Source organism: Leucoraja erinacea, chromosome 3 (assembly GCF_028641065.1).
Source record: "Leucoraja erinacea ecotype New England chromosome 3, Leri_hhj_1, whole genome shotgun sequence".
Taxonomy (NCBI): Eukaryota; Metazoa; Chordata; class Chondrichthyes; order Rajiformes; family Rajidae; genus Leucoraja; species Leucoraja erinaceus.
The window spans coordinates 92421930-92448545 of NC_073379.1; positions in this window are offsets into that span (position 1 = coordinate 92421930).

The window sequence follows — 26616 nt, forward strand, 5'->3', positions numbered from 1 at the left end:
CCTGGGATGTCAGGACTTTCATATGAAGAAAGACTGGATAGACTCGGTTTGTACTTGCTAGAATTTAGAAGATTGATGGGGGATCTTATAGAAACTTACACAATTATTAAGGGGTTGGACAGGCTAGATGCAGGAAGATTATTCCCGATGTTGGGGAAGTCCAGAACAAGGGGTCACAGTTTAAGGATAAGGGGGAAATCTTTTAGGACCGAGATGAGGAAAACATTTTTCACACAGAGAGTGGTGAATCTCTGGAATTCTCTGCCACAGAATGTAGTTGAGGCCAGTTCATTGGCTATATTTAAGAGGGATTTAGATGTGGCCCTTGTGGCTAAAGGGATCAGGGGGTATGGAGAGAAGGCAGGTACGGGATACTGAGTTGGATGATCAGCCATGATCATATTGAATGGCAGTGCAGGCTCGAAGGGCCGAATGGCCTACTCCTGCACCTAATTTCTATGTTTCTATGTCTATGTTTCTACTCTGGGCATCTACCTGATCTATTCCTCTCATGATTTTGTACGACTCTATAAGATGACCCCTCATCCTCCTGCGCTCGAGAATATAGCCGTAGCATGCTCAACCTATCCCTATAGCTCAGGCCCTCGCGTCCTGGCTGAATTGAATTGAATTGATTTGAATTGAATTGAATTGAATTGAATTGAATTGAATATCTTTATTGTCATTCAGACCTTACGGTCTGAACAAAATTTCGTGCCTGCAGTCATACATACAATCATACAATAATAAACAACAATAAACACAAATTAACATCCACCACAGTGTATCCTCCAAGCACCTCCTCACTGTGGTGGAGGTAAAAATCTTAGGGTTACTGTCTCTTCCCTCCTCTTCTCCCTCTGCGCTGAGACGATTCCCCACCGGGCGATGGCATAAACAGTCCCGCGGCTCAACGAACCCCGCAAACGGGCCGGCTCAAACACCGCGGCCCGGGGTGGTCGAAGCTGCTGCCCTCCAGTCCAGCGGACACGGCCGCTGGCCTGCGGCTGAACCCAGGACTCTGGACACCGCCGCCAGAACGCCGTCCCAGCCACCTGAGCACCGTTCCAGCCCCAAGCCGGATCGCCCTCACGTGAGTGCCGTTCCTCCCTCGAGCTGGGCCACTCTGACGGGAGTGCCGTTCCTCCCTCGAGCTAGGCCACTCCGACGGGAGTGCCGTTCCACCCTCGGGCTGGGCCACTCCGACGGGAGTGCCGTTCCTCCCTCGAGCTGGGCCACTCCGACGGGAGTGCCGTTCCTCCCTCGAGCTGGGCCACTCCGACGGGAGTGCCGTTCCTCCCTCGAGCTGGGCCACTCCGACGGGAGTGCCGTTCCTCCCTCGAGCTGGGCCACTCCGACGGGAGTGCCGTTCCACCCTCGAGCTGGGCCACTCCGACGGGAGTGCCGTTCCTCCCTCGAGCTGGGCCACTCCGACGGGAGTGCCGTTCCTCCCTCGAGCTGGGCCACTCCGACGGGAGTGCCATTCCTCCCTCGGGCTGGGCCACTCCGACGGGAGTGCCGTTCCTCCCTCGAGCTGGGCCACTCCGACGGGAGTGCCGTTCCTCCCTCGGGCTGGGCCACTCCGACGGGAGTGTCGTTCCTCCCTCGAGCTGGGCCACTCCGACGGGAGTGCCGTTCCTTCCTCGAGCTGGGCCACTCCGACGGGAGTGCCGTTCCTCCCTCGAGCTGGGCCACTCCGACGGGAGTGCCGTTCCACCCTCGATCTTTGCAGCTTGACAACATCTTTTCTATAACATGGTACCAAAAACTGAACACACTTCTCTGAATGCCATCTCACCAATGTCTTTACAACTGCAATATGACCGCCCAACCTCTATACTCAATGCTCTGACTGATGTAAACAATGTCAATGAACAATGTACCTGCACTCCTAGATCACTCTGCTCTACAACACTCCCCAGAGCCCTACCATTCACTGTGTAGGTTCTGCCCATATTATTGTTCCCAAAATGCAACACCTGTGTATTAAATTCCATCAACTATTCTTCAGCCCACCTATCCAACCAATCAAGATCCCGCTGCTAATTTTGACCACCATCTTCACCATCTACAATACCATCCACTTTCGTATCATCTGAAAGCCAGCTAACCATGCCATGTACATTCTCATCCTAATCATACAGCCTTGAGGTGATACCATGCTGATTGTTATCGAGGATGACATATTTCCACCAATACTGACAAACTGTGGTCTGTGGATGAGGAAGTCGAGGATCCAATTGCAGAGGGATGTGCATCACCCTCTGCTTCTTTCCATGAAACCAATTTTCTATCCATTGAGCTATCTCTTTTTGGATCCCATGAGGTCTAACATTCCAGAGTAGCCTACCATGCAGAACCTTGTCAACTGCCTCACTAACATCCATATATACAATGTCCACAGCTCTGCCTTCAACTTTTTGTCACATTCTCAACACAGATTCGTGAGACAGGACCTCCCACATACAAAACAATGTTGACTATCCCTAATCAGCCCTTATTCATCTAAGTGCATGTATATCCTATCCCTCCAACTACTAGAGTTATTTTCCAACCACAGATGTTAAGCTTACTGGTCTTTTCCCTGCAGCCCTTCTTGAATAGAAGCACAACATTTGCCTCACTCCAGTCATCCGGCATCTCGCATGTAATGAACGCTGACCCATAAATCTCAGATAGCTCCTGCCATTTCCACTCTAGCTTCCTACAGTGTCCTCAGGTACATGTGATCAAGCCCAGGGGATGTTTCTATCTTCATACACGTCAGGACCTTCAGAACCTCCTTGACCACAATACCGACTGCTCTCAAGGCACTTCCAATGACAACCTCAAGATCCCCTGTCCGCCTGCCTTTCTCCTCATAAAAACAGAAATACTCATTTTCGGACCTTGCCCATCTCCAGTGGCTCCACACAGAGTTGACCGCTTTGATTCCCGAGGGGGTTCCACTCTCTCTCTCTGGTTGCCTTTTATGTGCTTATAAAATCTCTTGGAAATACCCTTTATGCTTTCTGCCAGAACGATCTCCTGCACCATTTTTGCTCCAGCTTTCTTTTTTATCGTGCTCCTTACTTCCCAAAACTCTTACAAGCTTCCTTACATTTGCCTGCCTTGCCCTTCACGCTAACAGGGACGTGCATATCCTGAGTCAGCACACCACAGCACAGAACATTCAATATAGCCAAATATAACGGCATGAATTACTGAAAGATTCTAATGAAGTTGTACAACTAAAACACAAAATGCTTGAAAGTCTCAGCAGAGACCTCCTGTTGAAAGTTAATATTCAAGGTCAATGCCATTTCCTCAAAATTGAAGTTTAACATTATTTCGCTCTTCACAGATGCTAGTTCACCCACTGAGAATTTTCAAACATTTTCTGGACTTTCTGCATCTGCCGTTTTTATTTTTATTACATCGGAAAGTTTCCAGACTGGAGAAAGGTGAATAGTAGCAGTCTCCAGGGATCAGTGTTGGCACCAATGCCTTTTTTATTCTATATTAATGGGGATGCAAACCACAATTTCTCAATTTGCAGATGACAAAATCTTGGCATTATCATGAACTCTAAAGTGAACAGTGATAAACTACAGCCTGATATAAACAGGCTGGAGGAAATGGCAGACAGAGGGCAGATGACGTCTAAAGTAGAGAAACTGTAAGGTAACGCTTTTTGATATGAAGAATTAGAATACAGAATCATAGATGTGGTTCTGAGAGCTGAAAGAACAAAGAGGCGATGAAACTTGAGCGGCCAATTCACGGGAAGTGGCTGGGCAGACGGAGAAAGTCTTGTGTACAAGACATGCACAATTTTGTTTTTATCAATGGAAGCGTAGAATAGAAATGCAGAAGGTCATGCCGAACATCTCACATACTGGTGCAACTTCATCTGGAGCATTGCATCGCTTCTGGTCACTGCGTTATAGAAAGGATGTGGAGGAATTAGTGAGGATGCAGAAAAAAATGAAGTGATGCCTCCAATGAAGGACTTCACTAACAAGGGTAGATTATAGAGGTTGAGACTATTTCATTCAGAGAAGATTCAAGGAAACATTTCGTAACAGTCTACAAATTGACTGGATTGGATACAGATTGGATTGTGGGTGTTTCTTTCTGTTAGTGGAGAGGTCAAGGATGAGGACTAGATATCACAGGTACAAAATAAAGCAAAAGGGGAATAAAGATAACACAAGGAAAAACAATTTTAAGTAATGTACGTATGGACTGGAAAACATTGTCTGCAGATTAGATCTGTACCTCAGTACATGCAACACTAAACACTAAACCTATGGGGCAGGAGCTGGGGGGATGGAACAAATATCTATCTATCATATAACTATTAAAAGTCTGATCTTGGATGTGGATGTGTTTGATCGCGTGTGTGTTTGTTCATGTGTGTGTGTGTGTTTGTTTGTGTATAATCACATCTTCTTGAAAAATTTTCAGGCTTTATTTCTCGACATTACTGAAAATGTTTAAAAAATACTTTGAATTTAAAATGTTTTTTACTTTAAAATCATTCCTCACAGCTTCCAACAAACTTTCATACAAAGTTGCAAGACAGGAAACTCTGGCAGGAACACTCTGAACTTTTCAGCTCAATGGCATCTCACAGCAAGTGCACCCGGCATTTGCAACAATGTTGCCATCATAGCTCCTGGCAGGACAGGAGTGGGTGGGTCAATTGGTTCGCAATTGGGGATTGAGATTTTTTTTTCAACTCCAGTGCTAGGGGAACCTCACATGCTAAGATCTTTGCTGAGGAGTGCTTGATTCTTACCTTCGGGTTGAGTTGGAGAACCACGCCTCCCGTGGGGGCTATGGGTAGTGGACGGGTGCGTTGGGGGAGCATACCCAATGGGTCTGCACTTGGTCTAGTATACTATTAAAAGTCTTGTCTTGTTTCTGTGTGTGTGTGATTGAGAAGGTTTCTACGCCAAAACGGTACATGGTAGCACTAAAGCTTTTGAACTACCTTACTCACCTTGCTCTCGTGGTCATTCCTATGAAGTTTTGTTCAGATTTATCTTATATTTCACAAGTTATTCATCATTTTTTAAGTTTTAAAATTCACGTTTAAGAAGAATTTAACAGCTAGATCCTTGCTGGCCCAGCTTGCAACAAAGTTGCATCCTAAGTTGCAATCTGGGAACACTCAGTCCTTCAACCAAGTTTTTACTAGAACAGGAGGGGGAGGGGGAATTGCTATTGAGATCCAAATCCTTGCTGGCCCAGCTTGCAACAAAGTTGTAATCGAGCAACACTCAGTCCTTCCAGCAAGTTTTTAGCTCAACAGGAGGGTGATGGGGCAATTGTTTTTTTTTAAAGTTCTCGAAGCAAGAGAGGGGGGAGACACTGCTAGGGATATACCCCTGCACAGTTGGGGCCATTCTGCACAGAACGGGTGAGAGGCGGAATATCGCATTGGGGAACGGGTTGCGTTGGGGAACCAGGCCTCCCGTGTGACAGGGGCCCAATTGGTCTGGTTACCATTAAAAATGACCTGGAAATACTCAACAGGTCAGGCTGCATCTGTGGAAAGACAAACAGAATTAGCAGTACAGGTCGAGATTCATTCTCTGATGAGTGGCCTTCAGCCTAAAGCCCCTGTCCCACTGTACAAGGTAATTCACGAGTTCTCCCGAGTTCTCCCCTGATCCGAACTCAGAGAATGTCCATAGTGGGTCTGTAGGAGTTTGTGGATGTCTCGTAGTGGCTCGTACGAGTAAAAAGTAAAACATTTTTCATCACGAGTATTTTTTTACTCGTGGACATGGATGAAAAAAAGTTTACCGGTTTCCCGAGTACCTACCATATAACCATATAACAATTACAGCATGGAAACAGGCCATCTCGACCCTTCTAGTCCGTGCCGAACACATATTCTCCCCTAGTCCCATATACCTGCGCTCAGACCATAACCTTCCATTCCCTTCCCGTCCATATAACTATCCAATTTATTTTTAAATGATAAAAACGAACCTGCCTACACCACCTACACTGGAAGCTCATTCCACACAGCTACCACTCTCTGAGTAAAGAAGTTCCCCCTCATGTTACCCCTAAACTTCAACTTAATTCTCAAGTCATGTCCCCTTGTTTGAATCTTCCCTACTCTCAGTGGGAAAAGCTTTTCCACGTCAACTCTGTCTATCCCTCTCATCATTTTAAAAACTTCTGCGCTCCAAAGAATAAAGCCCTAACTTGTTCAACCTTTCTCTGTAACTTTGCTGAAACCCAGGCAACATTCTCTTACATCCCAACTTCTATACTCAATGCTCTGATTTATAAAGGCCAGCACACCAAAAGCTTTCTTTACCACCCTATCTACATCAGTATAGAAGCTGGGATGTAATGTTAAAATTTTACAAGGCATTGGTGAGACCAAATCTGGAGTATGGTGTACAATTTTGGTCGCCCAATTATAGGAAGGATGTCAACAAAATAGAGAGAGTACAGAGGAGATTTACTAGAATGTTGCCTGGGTTTCAACAACTAAGTTACAGAGAAAGGTTGAATAAGTTAGGTCTTTATTCTCTGGAGCGCAGAAAGTTAAGGGGGGACTTGATAGAGGTCTTTAAAATGATGAGAGGGATAGACAGAGTTGATGTGGACAAGCTTTTCCCTTTGAGAATAGGGAAGATTCAAACAAGAGGACATGACTTCAGAATTAAGGGACAGAAGTTTAGGGGTAATATGAGGGGGAATTTCTTTACTCAGAGAGTGGTAGCGGTGTGGAATGAGCTTCCAGTGGAAGTGGTGTCGGCAGGTTCGTTGGTATCATTTAAAAAATAAATTGGATAGGCATATGGATGAGAAGGGAATGGAGGGTTATGGTATGAGTGCAGGCAGGTGGGACTAAGGGAAAAAAAGTTGTTCGGCACGGACTTGTAGGGCCGAGATGGCCTGTTTCCGTGCTATAATTGTTATATGGTTATATGGTTACATGAGATTCCACTTTCAGGGAACTGTGCAGTTATTCACAGATCCCTCTGTTCACCTACATTCTTCAATTCCCTACCATTTACCATGTACGTCCTATTTTGATTTGTCCTGCCAAGATGTAGCACCTCACACTTATCAGCATTAAACTCCATCTGCCATCTTTCAGCCCACTCTTCCAACTGGCATAAATCTCTCTGTAGACTTTGAAACTCTACTTCATTACACGCAACCCCACCTATCTTAGTATCATCTGCATACTTACTGATCCAATTTACCACACTATCATCCAGATCATTGATGTACATGACAAACAACAGTGGACCCAACACAGATCCCTGTGGCACCCCACTCGTCACTGGCCTCCAACCTGACAAACAACCATCCACCATTACTCTCTGGCATCTCCCATTCAGCCACTGTTGAATCCATCTTGCTACTCCACCATTAATACCCAACCATTGAACCTTCTTAACCAACCTTCCATGAGGTACCATTAGCATTACGAGCTGCTACGAGACATCCACGAACTCCAACAGACCTGCTACGGACATTCTCCAAGTTCGAATCAGGGGAAAACTCGGGAGAACTGATGAATTACCTCGTACAGTGGGACAGGGGCTTAAAGCATTGATTCTGTTTATCTTCCCACAGGTGCGAGTATAGAAGTTGGGATGTAATGTTAAAATTGTACAAGGCATTGGTGAGGCCAATTCTGGAGTATGGTGTACAATTTTGGTCGCCCAATTATAGGAAGGATGTCAACAAAATAGAGAGGGTACAGAGGAGATTTACTAGAATGTTGCCTGGGTTTCAGCAACTAAGATACAGAGAAAGGTTGAACAAGTTAGGGCTTTATTCTTTGGAGCGCAGAAGGTTAAGGGGGGACTTGATAGAGGTTTTTAAAATGATGAGAGGGATAGACAGAGTTGACGTGGAAAAGCTTTTCCCACTGAGAGTAGGGAAGATTCAAACAAGGGGACATGACATGAGAATTAAGGGACTGAAGTTTAGGGGTAACAGGAGGGGGAACTTCTTTACTCAGAGAGTGGTAGCTGTGTGGAATGAGCTTCCAGTGAAGGTGGTGGAGGCAGGTTCGTTTTTATCATTTAAAAATAAATTGGATAGTTATATGGATGGGAAGGGAATGGGAGGGTTATGGTCTGAGCGCAGGTATATGGGACTAGGGGAGATTATGTGTTCGGCACGGACTAGAAGGGTCGAAATGGCCTGTTTCCGTGCTGTAATTGTTATATGGTTATATATGGTTATATGGTTATGCAGCTGAACCTGCAGAATATTTCCAGCATTTTCTGTTTTTATTTTTGTAGATTGAGTGCATGTGAACCAATCACACACAAGCCAGCACCACTAACTCCACCCCTTCACAACACCCATACTAACACTCTTACTAACGCCCCACCCCGGCACTTGGGTTCGAGCAGCTAGGATGTACTGATGACCAGTTATCCTAGTGCTGCTAAGTGATTATTAAAGACGTGTTTAAACCATGCAATGACTTTGGCTCTTGTTTACATGGTGTCAGAAGTGGTCTGACCCTCTCTTCTGTATAACGGTTTTATCATTGTGGGGAGTTTTGTCTTACTTTACGATGGCCTCCTCTTGTCGAAAGCCTGACCCTCTTGTCTTTGATGTGGATATCAGCGAACGCTGGGCTACGTTTGAACTCGACTACCAGCACTACATGAACATTGCACACCAAAATGAACCAGATGCTGTCAAGGCTTCTCTCCTGCTCAACCTTGCGGGTCCAGCTGCACTTCGTTGGTTAAGAACATTACGCTATGCTCCAGCGGTCCGCAATGCTAACGGTCAGGTAATAACCCCAGCAGAATCTCTTCACGCCCCCAATGTCCTGCTACGTAAACTGAACCAGATCTGTGACCTGCCCTCAAACCACATTTTAGATAGGGCACGGTTCCTCTCTCGTCGTCAGCTTCCTGGCGAACGGGCAGACTCGTTTATTTCTGATTTGATATGTTTAGCCCAACGTGGTCGGTTTGAACTAATTCCTATTAATCAGCTAACTGATCAGCTAACGAGGGACATATTAGTGAATGGCATGAGCGATTTAAAGCTCAGATCAGAGCTTCTGAGACGGACAGATTTGACGCTTGATGAAGCTGTGCACGGATGCAGAACTGCTGAATTCATCAACCCCATAGAAGGCTCGCATGAAACAAAAACAATCAATGAGATGGGCTTCACTTAGCAGCGAACAAACACAGATAACAGGCGATTTACGACAAGCTAGTCATGCGGTTCGCAGTGGTCCGCAGCAGAGATGTCCTAACTGCAATTACTTACACAACAGACAGTCAGCCTGCCCCGCCCTCGGGAAAACACGCAATTACTGCAAAAAGTTGAACCACTTTGCTTCAGTGTGTAGGGGGAGGAATTCAAGCTCCAAGTCTAATCTCAATTTTTTGCGACTAGACAGCAACAATGTTACTCCCAACAATTACCAGCTCACAGCTGTTCCAGCCCACAGCCCAATTAATTCTCAAGATGATTCTGTTTACCCAATTTACTCTCTGCAGCAACTAGCCACGAAGAATCCAGAACTGACCGTGATGTCAACAATGTGGTCTTTGGCGCAAAATTAGATACGGGGTCCAAAGTAAACGCAATGTCAATCAATCTTTTCAACAAGATTAGAACTAACGAGCCTCTTATCAAGGACAGGTCCACTTTACATGCTTTTGGAGGGGAGATATTGGTTTCTCTGGGCAAAACCAACTTGAGATGTGTACTGAAAAGATCCACGAGGGTTTTAACCTTCTATATCCTGAACTTTGACAGCCACCCTGCTTGGTAATCGTGCCTGTCAAGAGCTGGGGCTGATTTCCTTTGACAAAACCGTCCATAAGCGACAGATTTCGTTTGACCCGCTGAGTGAATTCCCTGATCTCTTCGACAACAACCTAGGCAGGTTGCCCGTGACTTACAGGATTACTACTGACCCCGATGTGACGCCCGTCATCCGAGCCCCACACCGATTGTCATTTGCCATGACTGACAGGGTTCACTCTATGCTGAAGGGCATGACCTCCATGGGCGTAATTGAAGCAGTCAGCGACCCCACCCACTGGGTCTCGACCATGATTGCCACATTCAAGAAGGGAAAGAACGAAATCCATCTGTGCATCAACCCGAACGACCTGAATACTGCCATTAAGCGCCCACACCATCCCATGGAGACCGTGGAGGATGTTGTGGCAAAGGTCGGAATGGCCACCCTATTTTCTGTTCTCGATGTTAAGAACTCTTTCTGGCAGATACCGCTGGACAAAAAGTCATCACGCCTCACTACATTTGCCACCCCATTCATAGAAACGTAGAAACATAGAAATTACGTGCCGGAGTAGGCCATTCGGCCCTTCGAGCCTGCACCGCCATTCAATATGATCATGGCTGATCATCCAACTCAGTATCCCGTACCTGCCTTCTCTCCATACCCTCTGATCCCCTTAGCCACAAGGGCCACATCTAACTCCCTCTTAAATATAGCCAATAAACTGGCCTCGACTACCCTCTGCGGCAGAGGGTTCCAGAGATTCACCACTCTCTGCGTGAAAAAAGTTCTTCTCATCTCGGTTTTAAAGGATTTCCCCCTTATCCTTAAGCTGTGACCCCTTGTCCTGGACTTCCCCAACATCGGGAAATCAAAGTCTATCCAGTCTTTCTTCATAAGACAGTCCTGACATCCCAGGAATCAGTCTGGTGAACCGTCTCTGCACTCCCTCTATGGCAATAATGTCCTTCCTCAGATTTGGAGACCAAAATTGTACGCAATACTCCAGGTGTGGTCTCACCAAGACCCTGTACAACTGCAGTAGAACCTCCCTGCTCCTATACTCAAATCCTTTTGCCATGAAAGCTAACATACCATTTGCTTTCTTCACTGCCTGCTGCACCTGCATGCCTACTTTCAATGACTGGTGTACCATGACACCCAGGTCTCGCTGCATCTCCCCTTTTCCTATATAAGATATAAGATCCGGAGAATGGCGTTTGGAATCAACTCTGCCAGTGAAGTCTTCCAGAGAGCCATGGAGCAACTATTCGAGGGCCTGCCTTGTGCCATTATTGTCGATGATATCCTCGTATATGGCAAAGATGCAGCGGAACACGATCGCAATCTCAGGCTCATATTGGAGTGCGCTCGCTCACAAGATCAACCTCAAGCTCAATCCTGACAAGTGTAAGTTCCGGGTTCCAGCGGCTCCCTACGTTGGCCACATCTTTACTCCTGATGGCCTTAAACCTGATCCGAAGAAAGCTGCTGCCATCACAGAGATGCCTGCCCCCACAGATGTAAACGGCCTGCAACGTTTTCTGGGCATGGTAAACTATCTCGGAAACCTCGGCAAAATAAGCTCCACACTGCGGCAGCTGACCAGAAAGGACACTGCATGGTCATGGTTCCCGCAACATCAGGCTGCCTTTGATGTTCTAAAATCTAAACTGACCAGTGCATCGACTCTGACTTTTTTCGACCTGAACCGGCCTGTGACGATCACATGTGATGCCTCGAAATTTGGGCTTGGCGCAGCCTGCTTGCAACCATCTGCTGCCGGCACTCTACTACCTGTCGCGTATGCCTCTTGCACCATGCGACACGGAGCGGCACTACGCGCAAATCAAAAGGGAACTGCTGGCTGTCGTTTTTGCCTGCACCAAATCCCGTGATTTCATCCTTGGCAACACATTCACAGTCGGGACGGACCATCAACCGCTGGTGACAATCTTGAACAAGCCCATCTATGCCGCGCCTGCTCGCTTGCAGCGCATGATGCTGCAGCTGCAGCGGTACGACTTCGCCATTACCTACAAGAAGGGTAAGGACATACACATTGCTGACACTCTCTCCCGTGCACCTCGAGCATCTTGCGGACAACACCCCCATGAACAGGAGGATTTCACGGTCCTCGGTGTCGACCTCGGCCCCAGTAAGCAACTGCGCGCCCTGGCCGCGCACACGGCCACTGACGTTACGCTTCAAGCCCTCTCCTCCATCAGCAAAACAGGCTGGCCAGACAAACGATCCGACATGCCCACAGAGGTACAGCCGCACTTCCTGGTACGTGATGAACTGGTGATACAGGATGGTGTTGTGGTTAAGGGTCACAAGGTGGTGATACCCTCATCATTGCGAGATGAATACTTCAAAGAGGCACACAGCGCTCACCCAGGGGCTGATTCTACACTGGCATGCGCTCGTGGTCTGTTCTACTGGCCGGGGATGGCCGAGTACATCCGGGACCGCATAGCCTCCTGCCCCACTTGCAACAACCTTGTGCCTCATCAGCAGCGGCAGCCCCTTCTGCAACAACTGCCACCAACACTGCCCTGGACGTCGCTGGCGGCAGATATTTTCGAATGGTGCGGAAAGCATTACCTCGTTCTGGTCAACTCATTTTCTAACTGGTTTGAACTTGACGAACTGACCTCCCTCACGTCTGAGATGGTCATCAAGAAGCTGAGGAGACACTTCTCCGCCCATGGCGTTCCTGTTTGCTTGAGAACCGACAACGGTCGGCAGTTCACCAGCCACATGTTCCAGCTTTCCGCAGACCGATGGAACTTCCAGCACGTCACGAGCAGTCCCGAATATCCACAGAGTAATGGACTCGCTGAACGCGCTGTCAGGAGTGCCAAGCGCGTGCTGAAGGGAGCGCGCATCTCCAAGTCGGACGTCTATCTCGATCTCCTGAATCTTAGAAACATTGCCAGGGACGGTACCCTGGGATCGCCGGCACAGCGTCTGATGTCAAGATTGACAAGGTCTCTGGTCCCCACCGCACAACAGCAGCTGGTTCCTCGGGTGTTGGAGTCTGCCACTATCCAGAAACATCTCCGAGAGAGGCAGAGTATCCAGAAACGATCATACGACAGTTCCAGCAGACCACTCAAGCCTCTACAGCCGGGCCAGGTCGTCCGTCTACGAACTTCGACTGGACATTCCCGTCTGTGCACTGTTGTCAGCCCGACTAATGAGCCACGATCCTACATGGTGGACTGTGAAGGAGCAGTTTACCGGGGAAGTCGACAACACCTGCTTGCTGTGAGGGAGCCCGGCCCACCGCCTGCTGGTCCCTGTGCTCCACCCCTCCTCCTCCCTCGGTCTCCACTAACCACGGGGTCTCACCTACCGCATGTCTTCCTTTTCGGTCCCCGCAAACCTCTCCCGCGCCATTCTCACCTCCTGGATCTCCGTCCCATCTTTCGGGGGAGGGAGGGGAGGGTTGGTTCCGTTAGCAGACCACCAGACAGATATGGCGGGTATGTTTAACTCCGTGGCATGGGTGCCCCTTCCACACTTAATCCCAAGGGGGAAGGATGTAGATTGAGTGCATGTGAACCAATGTGAACCAATCACACACAAGCCAGCACCACTAACTCCACCTCTTCACAACACCCACACTAACACTCTTTCTAATGCCCCACCCCCGGCACTTGGGTTCGAGCAGCTAGGGTGTACTGATGACCAGTTATCCTAGTGCTGCTAAGTGATTATTAAAGACGTGTTTAAACCACGCAATGACTTTGGCTCTTGTTTACAATTTTAGTTTTCCAGCACCTGCAATTTATTTTTGATTTTGTACTTGATGACGCAAGTAAGTGGCTCTGTTACAGAGTCGATATGGTCATGAATGGGCATGATCATATTGAATGGCAGTGCTGGCTCAAAGGGCCGAATGGTCTACTCCTATTGTCTATGTTTCTATGTTTCCAGTGGCTGGTCCATAGTCCCCAAACATTACAAATGAGGAAGGTTTGGTAGAAGTCCTTTCCAATTCTTAAGGACAGAAGAGGAAAATCCACTTAGCAGATTTTAATTAGGATTTTAATTAGATTTTAATTTGAAGAAGGGTTTCGGCCCGAAACTTTGCCTATTTCCTTCACTCCATAGATGCTGCTGCACCCGCTGAGTTTCTCCAGCATTTTTTGTGTACCTTCGATTTTCCAGCATCTGCAGTTCCTTCTTGAACAGATTTTAATTAACGTTTCCTCTTTATCCAGAGATTGGATTTTATATTTTATAACCTTTGATCGATTCAAGTGACAAGGGCATACAGTGGCTTGCAAAAGTTTTCATACCCCTTGAACTTTTCCACATTTTGTCACGTTACAACCATAAACGTAAATGTATTTTATTGGGATTTTATGTGATAGACCAACACAAAGTGGTGCATAATTGTGAAGTGGAAGGAAAATGATACATGGTTTTCAAATTTTTTTACAAATAAAAAACTGAAAAGTGTGGCGTGCAAAAGTATTCAGCCCCCCTGAGTCAATACTTTTTATTTTTAATTTTATTTTTATTAGCAGTACAGTAAATCATATTAATACATCGCATATATCTTATTACATTATGTTGTACCACTTCATTTTTTGAGCTTTAAAAAAGATAGAAATAAAAGAAGTAAGGAAAGTAAGCAAGGATCGTGAAGGTGCAGGAAAGTGTCAAAAACTTCAATTTTGGTCTCATCTGACCAGAGCATCTTCCTCCACATGTTTGCTGTGTCCCCCACATGGTTTGTGGCAAACTGCAAACGGGACTTTTTATGGCTTTTTTTTCAACAATGGCTTTCTTCTTGCCACTCTTCCATAAAGGCCCGATTTGTGGAGTGCACGACTAATAGTTGTCCTGTGGACAGATTCTCCCACCTGAGCTGTGGATCTCTGCAGCTCCTCCAGAGTTACCATGGGCCTCTTGGCTGCTTCTCTGATCAATGTTTTCCTTGCCCGGCCTGTCAGTTTAGGTGGACGGCCATGTCTTGGTAGGTTTGCAGTTGTGCCATACTCTTTCCATTTTCGGATGATGGATTGAACAGTGCTCCGTGAGATGTTCAAAGCTTGGGATATTTTTTTATAACCTAACCCTGCTTTAAACTTCTCCACAACTTTATCCCTGACCTGTCTGGTGTGTTCCTTGGGCTTCATGATGCTGTTTGTTCACTAATGTTCTCTAACAAACCTCTGAGGCCTTCACAGAACAGCTGTATTTATACTGAGATTAGATTACACACAAGTGGACTCTATTTACTAATTAGGTGACTTCTGAAGGCAATTGGTTGCACCGGATTTTATTTAGCGGTATCAGAGTAAAGGGGGCTGAATACTTTTGCACGCCAAACATTTCAGTTTTTTATTTGTAAAAAAATTTGAAAACCATGTATCATTTTCCTTCCACTTCACAATTATGCGCCACTTTGTGTTGGTCTATCACATAAAATCCCAATAAAATACATTTACGTTTGTGATTGTAACGTGACAAAATGTGGAAAAGTTTAAGGGGTATGAATAGTTTTGCAAGCCACTGTATACCAAGAATGATATGTTGGATTACAAATTTTAAGAAATAATGTGTTTTATTTATGTGAGAATTAATGAACATTATGAGCGCACACTATGCCTATGCTGTCACAAACTAGTTGTAAACTTAAATACATATCTACCACCCCACCCCCACCCCCCCCCCCCCCCCTAAATCATAGAAAAGCAAATATCTAGGTCGCATTGGCATGAAAAATAACTTTATTTTATTGTCAATGCAGAAAATTGCTGGTTATCGTAAAGACTAAAATTGCATTATTATTACAGACAATTCAAGTCTTGCAAATCTGAATGAATACCAAAGACAAGTTAATTTAGACTGCTGAGCCATTCTCAGCATCAAGATCACAAATGTTTGGTTTGGTTGGAATGTTAATATTTCACAAATCACAGACCACAAGACATAGCAGAATTAGGCCATTCAGCCCATCTCAAATCTTGACGCAGCCCTTTTTGTGACCCGCCCATTCCCATGTTCAGCACCTGGAAGGAGAGAGCTGTTGCATGCAGAAGTAAGTGTTGTGGACCAGGCTAAGCCACAGTGTGTTCCTGCAAACCTCTCCCCATCCTGCACGTTTACTTCCCTATGAACAGACCCCCCCTTGCCTTACAACAATCACTGCTCAACTCTTCTTCACCATCATCAGCTCCTCCAAAACAGTCACCCCAAAGTGAGTGGAAGTACACGTCCTCCTCCAGATTGTACAGGAACGTGTGCTGCCTGACAAGGGGCTGAACCGGTTTGTCAAGCCGGCTTCTAGTTTTAAAAAGTGACCGTCTTTGAAGTGAAACTCGTAGCAGAGTAGACCCACACACTGACAACTATCATTTCCCACTTGAATATCCAGTCTCAGGAAATGACTGAAACACTGAACATCATTAGCATTATTTTACCAAGTTGGCATCCAATGTTTTTATTTAAAGAGTTTGTGATTTAATAAGTGGATGAGTGAATCAAAAGCAAAACTGTTTTTTACATCATCGTTCCCGCTTTTGCTGAGTGGCCATTTGCTCCAGTTTGGATTTGATGGATTTGGTTACTCAGGGGATTTAGAGCCCTCTTGAGAAATGCACACTGCATCATTATTTCTTTGTAAAGAAAAAGTAACTCTTATGTAATGCTTGGCACTGAGCAAGACAGCACAAAGATGGAATTAATACCATTAGAGCCTCTTAGGAAATTAGAATAGTCGCTTGAAAAGACTGATCGGACTTTCACGGGCATATTCCTTATTCATTCATTGGTTTGTTTTGGATGGTAATAATTCAATCTTTGGTTTGTTTGTGTTGATTAATGTTAAGGCTTTATTCTGGCATAATCTTGATGCTGACATTTGTGTTTTCACCATTTTTAATTAAAATATCCATTTGGCTTGAACTCAAATGCAGTCAGGGCTGAAATGTGGTATTTAGATAAATGGACCCAGAAATTACATTCATCATTTAGGTATCATGTTAAAGCCATTTAAGATAATATTATTAGCATGATAAGCAATAGGGACATCCTTCTGCAGGTAACATTCCCTATTGGCCTCTGGAAATGTCTCTGGTTAGAGACTTATCTTGGCCAAATCCAGGATGGGATTCCCAGCAGATCTCCTCAGCACAGTGATTGGCACTGGTGTCACCTAGCTCTAAGGATTCAAGTTCAATCCTGAATTTGAGTACTATTTGTGCAGAATTTACACTCCCTTCTTGTAACGTGTTCATCAGCAACGGGTTAAAGCCTGACCCACTGAAGACTGCAGCCATCAACATGCTGCCAATCCCAACCGACGTCACCAGTTTACAACGATTTCTAGGCATGGTCAACTACTTGGGCAAATTTATCCCAAGCCTCAGTGAACTTTTCGCTCCCCTACGACAACTGACCCACAAGGACAATGTTTGGTCTTGGTACCCACAACATCAACGAGCATTAGTGACTTTCAAATTACAGCTCACCAGTGCACCAACACTGGCATATTTCAATCTTAATCTGCCTGTCACTATCACCTGCGATGCATCCCAGTATGGGCTAGGTGCAGCATGCCTACAAACTTCCTTCAACGGCCACGTGATGCCCATTTCTTACGCATCGCGTACCCTGACTCATACGGAACAACGCCACGCTCGGATAGAGAAGGAATTACTCGTCGTGGTTTTCGCCTGTTTAAAGACTTCATTTTTGCCAAACACTTCACGGTCGAAACAGATCGCCAGCCACTAGTCACCATCCTGAGCAAGCCTGTCCATGCAGCCCCAGCTCAACCAGCGAATGATGATGCAGCTACAACGGTTTGACTCGCATTGTCTACAAAAAAGGTAACGACATGTACATCACAGACACACTATCCAGAGCCCCGCGCACCACCAGCGACCCATTCGAACAGGACGAATTCTCTGTCCTGAAAGTCTCGTTCATGCCCACTGACCGCCTGCGCTGCCTTGCTGAACACATAGCTACACATAAAACCTCTCAGCTACTGACCTCCATCATTAAAGGCAGGTGGCCAAACAAAGTCAAATACCCCATTTGAAATACAACCCTATTTCCTAGAACATGTTGAGCTAGTACTACAGATGGAGTAATTGTCAAGGGTCACAAGACGGTCATTCCTACAAGCTTGCAAAACGAGTACTATGAGGAAATCCACGGTGGTCACCCTGGCGTGGAGGCAACATTACAACGAGCAAAGGAAATGATATACTGGCCTGGAATGACCAAGTACATTTGGGAGAAAACAGAATTATGCACCATCTGTAACAGTCAATCACCGCATCAGCAAAAGCAGCCTCTTCTATCTCAGCCAGCTCCCTCCCTACCATGGTCATCAGCGGCTGCCGATATTTTTGAATGACACGGGAAACACTATCTCGTGTTAGTGGACTCATACTCTAACTGGTTTGAAATTGACTTTCTACCAACAATCACTTCAGAAATTGTAGTCCAAAAGCCCAAGATACACTTTTCTGTGCACGGAATACCAGCTCATCTCCAGACTGATAACTGAACTCAATTCACCAACCAAAAGTTCAAAGACTTTGTAAAGCGGTGGAACTTCCAACATGACACTAGCAGCCCGGAATACCCACAGTCCAATGGACTTGCCGAGCGTACTGTTCGAAGCACAAAACAACTCATGGAGCGCCTCCACTATATCCAAATCTGACGTCTACATAGACCTGCTGAACCTGCGAAACATTGCAAGAGATAACATTCTAGGCTCTCCAGCCCAGCGCCTGATGTCCCGTCAAATGCAACCTCCTCTGTCTGTCTCTCAGAAACATCTACAACCAAAGGTCTGCCCCCCTGCCGCATACAGTTTAATCGAGACGCGCAGAAACGATGTTACAACAAAACCAGCAAACCACTTAAGCCACTTATACAAAGCCAAGTGGTCTGACTGCAGAGAGACAAAGGACAAACCAAACTGGGACACATTCACGGCCCCTCAAAGGAACCACGTTCCTACCTGGTCGAAGTCGATGGTATCATCTATAGGTGCAAACATCAACACCTCCTTACTGTGAAGGAACCGCCACCTGTGTTCCAGGGTCCTGATGCCCCTTAGGTTTAAACCGACCACTGGTCCAGCCATCCTAACATCGGCTGCCACCAGTCCCATCCACTCCCCGCGTTGGTCTGTCCCTGTGTCCCCTGTGGTAACCGGCTCCCCGGTGTCCCCGCGACAGTCCACCCCAAGTTCCCCTGCGGTGTCTCCACACAGACCGCCGGGCATACTAAACCCAGCCCTCAACTTTTTGGAGGAAAAGGTTGATGAGGCAGCTCCATACCGTACGAGGTCCAGGCGAGTTAGCAAGTCACCATTAGATATGGCGATTATGTTTCAACCCGTTATTATTTACTCGTTATAGTTTGAAATGCCTTAATTGCTTTTTCATTTATACAAGAAGAGATGTAGATTGGCTATTGCACAGTATTGGGGGTTCAGTATTGATGTGGATAGAGAACTGGCTGGCAAACTGGAAGCAAAGAGTAGGAGTAAACGGGTCCTTTTCACAATGGCAGGCAGTGACTAGTGGGGTACCGCAAGGCTCAGTGCTGGGACCCCAGCTATTTACAATATATATTAATGATTTGGATGAGGGAATTGAATTGAATGCAACATCTCCCAAGTTTGCGGATGACACGAAGCTGGGGGGCAGTGTTAGCTGTGAGGAAGATGCTAGGAGGCGGCAAGGTGACTTGGATAGGCTGGGTGAGTGGGCAAATGCATGGCAGATGCAGTATAATGTGGATAAATGTGAGGTTATCCACTTTGGTGGCATGAACAGGAAAGTAGACTATTATCTGAATGGTGGCTGATTAGGAAAAGGGGAGATGCAACGAGACCTGGGTGTCATGGTACACCAGTCATTGAAAGTAGGCATGCAGGTGCAGCAGGCAGTGAAGAAAGCGAATGGTATGTTAGCATTTATAGCAAAAGGGTTTGAGTATAGGAGCAGGGAGGTTCTACTGCAGTTGTACAGGGCCTTGGTGAGACCACACCAGGAGTATTGTGTACAGTTTTGGTCTCCTAATCTGAGGAAAGACATTCTTGCCATAGAGGGAGTACAGAGAAGGTTCACCAGACTGATTCCTGGCACGTCAGGACTTTCATATGAAGAAAGACTGGATAGACTCGGCTTGTACTCGCTAGAATTTAGAAGACTGAGGGGGGATCTTTTAGAAACTTACAAAATTCTTAAGGGGTGGGACAGGCTAGATGCAGGAAGATTGTCCCCAATGTTGGGGAAGTCCAGAACAAGGGGTTACAGTTTAAGGAGGAAGTCTTTTAGGACCGAGATGAGAATAAAATTTTTCACACAGAGAGTGGTGAATCTGTGTAATTCTCTGCCACAGAAGGTAGTTGAGGCCAGTTCATTGGCTATATCTAAGAGGGAGTTAGATGTGGCCCTTGTGGCTAAAGGGATCGAGGGGTATGGAGAGAAGGCAGGTACAGGATACTGAGTTGGATGATCAGCCATGATCATATTGAATGGCGGTGCAGGCTCGAAGGGCCGAATGGCCTACTCCTGCACCTATTTTCTATGTTAGCCAATTAGTAATTATAACTCCACCTAATTATAACATTTATAGTGTAAGAACTCGCCCACTGCCTGCCAGTAGCTGCGGTAGTGAGAACGTGTAATGTACTGTTTAGATAATGATTCTTAAGGGGTTGGACAGGCTAGATGCAGGAAGATTGTTCCCGATGTTGGGGAAGTCCAGGACAAGGGGTCACAGCTTAAGGATAAGGGGGAAATCCTTTAGAACCGAGATGAGGAGAACTTTTTTCACACAGAGAGTGGTGAATCTCTGGAACTCTCTGCCACAGAGGGTAGTTGAGGCCAGTTCATTGGCTATATTTAAGAGGGAGTTAGATGTGGCCCTTGTGGCCAAGGGTATCAGAGGGTATGGAGAGAAGGCAGGTACGGGATACTGAGTTGGATGATCAGCCATGATCATATTAAATGGCGGTGCAGGCTCGAAGGGCCGAATGGCCTACTCCTGCACCTAATTTCTATGTTTCTGTGTTTCTATGACCTGAACAATAAAGATGCTTGTGCTTCAACCTGTGTGAGTAAGCTATTTACAGCCACTGACAGGTTTTTAATAGTGCTGTCTCTTCTGCTGTTGTCCAATTCAAATGGGCTCACCCCACAAAAGATTATGACTTTGACCTCCACTTTCACAAACACAATCCCTCTCCCACTGGTCACATGACTCTCCACAATGACCACACATCCCTCTCCAGGTAATGATCATTCAACACACACCTCCCTCCAACCATCCCCCACCTCACATTTACTTTTGACCACTGCCCCTTGCACATAGTAACCATTCCACCCACCGACTCAGATAAATAACTCTTCACCTTAAATAGTGATAGCTGGCCCATCACCAGCAATTGCCAATAGCTGACCCTCTTGGCCCATTACCGCTCCTCTAATCCATGTCCGACCCACTCTTACTGCCTGTCCCGGGCCACCTACAGATCCAGACCTGGACTTTGCCACAGCCCTAGCCTAGTACCTTCACCTGACAATTTTTGTGCATTCTTCACTGGTGCAAGGACAGTTAATAGAGCCCAAAGCTTCCAATTGTGGACGCCCTTCTGAGCAATAGTACTTTCATTAATAGTGAATATTCATTAGAGCTACCATCAATGGCGATGTATAATGAATAATTTATATTTGGCAAGTGAATTGCTTTGGTTTACTCAAATTATTTTCAGTGTTGGAAGGACCTCTACTGTATGGGTAGCACTGTAGTTTATATCATCCAAGGACATTGTTTAGTTGTAACTTATAGAACCAAATCACACTTGGATAGACAATAGACAATAGGTGCATGGCTGATCATCCCCAATTGTAAATATGCGCCCCTAGACTTACCCCCCTAGTCTAGTTCAGTAAAAACACTGACTCAAGCACTGGACCAACATCTTTATTTTTAGAATGAACCTATACGATACCTAAACCACCGCGGGTTTGATTCTTGCCTCTGCCTGGCCAAGCCCTTCGGCCTTGTGCAAGCAAACACTGTCCAAAAGGTCACACATCCCAAGCGCCCTTCCAGAAGATCGACACCAATCTAAAATGGGGCTACCTTTTGTAGATCCACAAACCTTGAGGGGCCGAACTACATAGGGGTGGTCCCCTTACAATCTAATCAAACATAGATCAATTACATCAATACATTATTGACAGTTCCCCAATCCAATTATGGAGAGTCGAAAACAATGTTTCTTACAGAAGCTTCTGGAAGGAAGCCAGTCAACTGAATAATTGAAGGCCTTCTGAGCCTCATGGAGAAACCAATGGCCTAATGTTTGGTGTTGGGATCATAGTACTGAACGAGTATGAGGATGTGGATGAGACTAAATGATGTTTGCCCTCTGCAAGAACAAAGACAGTTCTCCAGGTTGCAAAGGCACCCCCTCTGCTGGCAGCTTTGATGATCAGCATGCAGCAAGTTCAGAGTTGGGTAGGTTAGAACGAGCAAGGACTGGGAAAAATTAAAGTGGTCAACAGCTAAACAACCCTTCGGTTGATAGCGATCAATCATTGGAGAGAGAATAGAAGGCTGAGGATGGTCCTGGTGGATCAGCAACTCTGGAGGAAGGAGAACGATCTGGGTCTAGGGTAAAGACTCCTGGTCAAAAATGTGGCTTGGATATAAAGGTGGTAGAAGAAGAGTTCAACATGTCAGGCTTAGAGTTGATTAAGGTTACGTCTGCCCTCTTCCGCATTGAAAATGAACACAAAATAATTTACGTACATCCTAAGGTGCAGATGGAATTTAATTTAACACATCACTAAAAGGCTAACCCTCCGATTTCAGTCTTGCATTGATTATATCATCAAATCTTCAGCATGAGGCATAAATCCACAAGTCTGACTCAGGAACAAAGCAATTACCCCTGATCTAAGTGGAACATGAGTAATTTCATTGCAATAGTTACCTCAGCTAAGATTATTCAGCTCAGTGCATTGCCAGCCAATGAGAAAAATAAGCATTGATCTCACAGTGACATCCTGTGAAAGAAGTGAGCAATTGCAGGAGTCACTGGGGCACAGAGAAGCACTTGATCAGGGGAAAATCAGATCAGAATGTTTTGCATTTCAATTATATTTCTGAAATATATAACTTGCAAAGGGTTGCCTTTTAATGTAATAACTCATTTAAGAAGTTACGGTTAGTTTAGTAGAATCAAAGAACTGCAGATGCTGGTTTATACCAAAGATAGACACAAAATGCTAGAGTTATTCAGCGGGTCAGGCAGTATCTCTGGAGTAAAAGGATGGGTGACGTTTGTGCCAGGACCATTCTTCAATAGAAGGGCCCCGACCCCAAATGTCACCCATCCTTTTTAACCATTTTTCTCCAGAGATGCTCCCTGATCTGTGATGTTACTCCAGCACTTTGAGCCTAACTCTTGTAAGAATCTTGGAAAAGCGTTATGTGAAAAACAAACTCAACTAAAACCAAAGAAAATGCATTTTCCAGTGTTTGTACAGTTGCCTCCCCACAAAATATACTTTATTCATAAAATGTAAAGTAATCTGAGTCAAGACTTCCTCTACAATCACCGTATCATCAATTCAATACATTCCGTTAGAATATGTCAACGCCATATTCATTTCCTCTTTAAACATTGCCTCTGTGAGGTGTTTGAGAAGCTATTGCGATTCAGTACAGCCCCTCAGTATCCAGGGCAGCAGGATCCGAGATTCTGGTGTTTTCCCACAGTCCTTGCAGTGGCTCTGCCTGTTCTATCATGAAGTCACTCTTCCCAAAAGGCTCCTTTACATCTATATATTACTAAAAATCTCATCTTGTTTGTTGTGTCTGTCTTTCTGTCTGTCTGTCTGTCTGTCTGTCTGTCTGTCTGTCTGTGTGATCCTGAAATTAGGTCAAAACGGTACACGATAGCGCTACAATTTTTGGACCACCTTACTCACCATTATCCTGTTGTGTGTTTTCATCACTTTGTTCAGATTAATGGTATATTTTACAAGTTATTCACATTTTAAACTTTACAAAACCCCACTTTGAGAAAATTCACTTGCTTTTGCACTGACAGTTAGCTGCTTATGACGTCGCAATGGGATACCGAATCTCATTTATATAAAAGATTGCTCTTTTCAAAAAAAATCAGTTACAATGTTAACAAAGACAGGACTCCCAATGCAATGAGAGATTTGTTACATTGTTGTAAGGAGAGGGGAGGAGTGGGGGAGGGGAAGAGGAGAGGGCGAGGATTGTTGTTTAATGTTATTTAAACTGTATTTTGTGGGGGAGTGGGATAGCGGGTAGGTGAGGAGTGGGGGAGCAGGGAGATAGAGGGAGAGGAGGGTGGTAGGGAGGGCAGAGGGGTTATGGAGGGAGAGAGGGACTGAGGGTAGGGGAAAGGAGGGAGGAGGAGGTGAGGGAGTGGGGAGGGGAGGAGAAGAGGGGAAAGACGAGAAAGGGTGAAGAAGAGGGGGAGGGAGTGTTGGGGATGAGGGGAAATGAGCCGTGCGTGCGCAGTTGGGGCTGTGGGTGAGTGATGGAATATTGCGTTAGGGAACGGGTTGCATTGGGGGAACGGGTGAATGGTGGAATATTGCGTTGGGGAACGAGGCCCAACGGGTCCCGCTTGGTCTAGTAATCTCACTGCACAGAGCAAGATCTGAAATAGCCTTTTTCTCGGGATGCTTCCTCAATGTTTTTTTTAAATCAAAATCTTTTTTATTTCGTTTTCAGGACATAACAAAGTGCAGAGTTGTCCATTTGTTACAGACAGCGTGTACAAAAATAATAAATAAAAACAATTTATGCCAACATATAACAAGACAATAATAAAAGAAAAATGTAATACCAAAAATAATCCCTCCCCAGTTATTGCCAGTGAGCATATGCAAATATCAGCCTGTCACAACAATAATCCACAATAAATGAATAGGTAGACTGTTAAGCTGTTAAACTGTGCTCGATGATCAAGCATTTATAAAGTCTGGAATGCATTTGAAAAAGGTCCCCACGCTTTCTGAAAGGTCCCCATGCTTCCTCAATGTATTGATCTAGAAATCCGCCTTGTACAGATTCCATGAATTATTCCTCCATTTTCTTACTGCTAATTTGACTTGCTTGGTCTGAGTGGATATTAAAGACCTCCAGATTTGCAGGACTAACTCCCTTATTTCCTGAGTTGTGCTGTGCCCAATATTGCAACTATTTGGTGGCCTATAAATCATTCCTGCCATGGTTTTCTGCCTTTAGCTATTCCTTAGCTCCATCCAAATCGATTCAAATACTGGCATAATAAAGTGAGAATTGCTTTAAATAAATATCTGCTGCCTCTTTTCCTCTTTAATTATGAGAATATTTAAGATCTATGACAAAAGAGAAATGGACTACACATGGCCTATTCAGAGTAAAATGACAACACATTGAACTCAGAAAGAGAGGTACTTTAACAGTACAAAACAAAAATGCTGGAGTAAAGTGAGTCAGGCAGCATTTGTGGGGAAAGAATAGATGGTTGATGTTTTGGGTTGGGACCCTTCTTTACACTATTATTACAATTCAGACTATTTCTACACTGCTTTGTTTTTGCTGCTTTACACACTTAGCCACATAAAAAAACTGCAACCATGTAAAACAAACCTCACTGAACATGGCAACATGAATACACCTCACTAACAGATTTTCTTTTGGTGATGGTCCTGCAGAGGAGTGCAGACTAAGCATGGGATCATGAGAGAATATGCAGCTCACTGTAAGAGTGAGAGAGGGGTCACAATAGTTAATGACTGATATTTCTGCAAAACCATCATCAAGGATTCCTACTGTCTAGGCTATGCCCTCTTCTTGCTCCTAGCATTTGACAGGTGATACAGAATTCCCACACTTCCAGGTTCAGGAACAGCTACTTTCCTACAACGATCAGGCTCTTGAACTGAGCTACAAAATCCTAATCCTACATCAGCAATGGAACACTATGGACCACCTTTTGCACTACTATGGTTTGTTCTTTAATTCTGCACTGTTGCGGCCATCTTGTTGTTTTTGCACTTTTACTTTTTCTTTGTACTATTATGTACAATTTATGTATAAGATGTTTTTGTGTGCTGTCCATGTGCCTGTGGTGCTGCTGCAAGTATGATTATCTTTGCACTTGTACCTGCTTTTACTTGATTTGACACAAGGATGTTCTGGTGCCAGGTCAAGGATGCCACTGGATGGTTACACAATATCCTGAAGGTGATGCGTGACCGCATCTTTTGGTGAATATCTTGGAGCTGGCCAGGTTATTTGACAGATAATGGAAAACTTAACTGCAAACTTTATAGCTTCAGGAACATTTCTATTACCTGACATATATGTTGTAGGAAACTGGAAGATAATCAAATTAGTTTGATGGAACGGAAATGAAGCTTGAAAAGATACGCATAGAAAAAAAATAGGTGCAGGAGTAGGGCATTCTGCCCTTTGAGCCAGCACCATGATCAGTACCCTGTTCCTGCTTTCTCCCCATATCCCTTGATTCCTTTAGCCCTAAGAGCTATATCTAACTCTCTCTTGAAAACATCCAGTGAATTGGCCTCCACTGCCTTCTGCGGCAGAGAATTCCACAGATTCACAACTCTCTGGGTGATTTTATTTCCTCTTCTCAGTCCTAAATGGCCTATCGCTTATTCTCAAACTGTGTTCCCTGGACTCCCCCAACATCCGGAACATTTTTCCCGCATCTAGCCTGTCCAATCCCTTAAGAATTTTAGATGTTTCTATGAGTTCCCCTCTCATCCTTTCTAAAATCCGGTGAATATAAGCCC